The sequence below is a fragment of the Tigriopus californicus genome, chromosome 5 (genome assembly GCF_007210705.1).
Source record: "Tigriopus californicus strain San Diego chromosome 5, Tcal_SD_v2.1, whole genome shotgun sequence".
Lineage (NCBI taxonomy): Eukaryota > Metazoa > Arthropoda > Copepoda > Harpacticoida > Harpacticidae > Tigriopus > Tigriopus californicus.
In genome coordinates, this window is record NC_081444.1 from 15884480 (window position 1) to 15884709 (window position 230).

The 230-nt window shown below is 31.3% G+C and overlaps 1 protein-coding gene across 1 annotated transcript in view; it reads left to right on the forward strand.

Moving 5' to 3' along the window:
• Positions 1–230, forward strand: part of LOC131881382 (inhibitor of growth protein 3-like) — a gene marked incomplete at its 5' end in the record, with an annotated part of 3518 nt that overhangs the window by 689 nt on the left and 2599 nt on the right.

A 230-nucleotide genomic window follows, 5' to 3' on the forward strand; every position in this document is an offset into this window, starting at 1 on the left:
CTTTCTTTTGGATACATGAAAATACTAAAAATATGAAATTTAAGATAAGATTGCTTAAAAGCTTCGAGTTTCCTCAGTTATCAAGAGAGAAACGAAATATCAAATGCCACCCTGAAGCGCGAAAAAAGGAACGAGTAACGATTATTTTTGGGATATTTTGGGTCGCTAAATTTACACAATTTTGAAATTTAATGGGGTTACAGTTTCTTTTTCGAAAAAAGGAACGAATT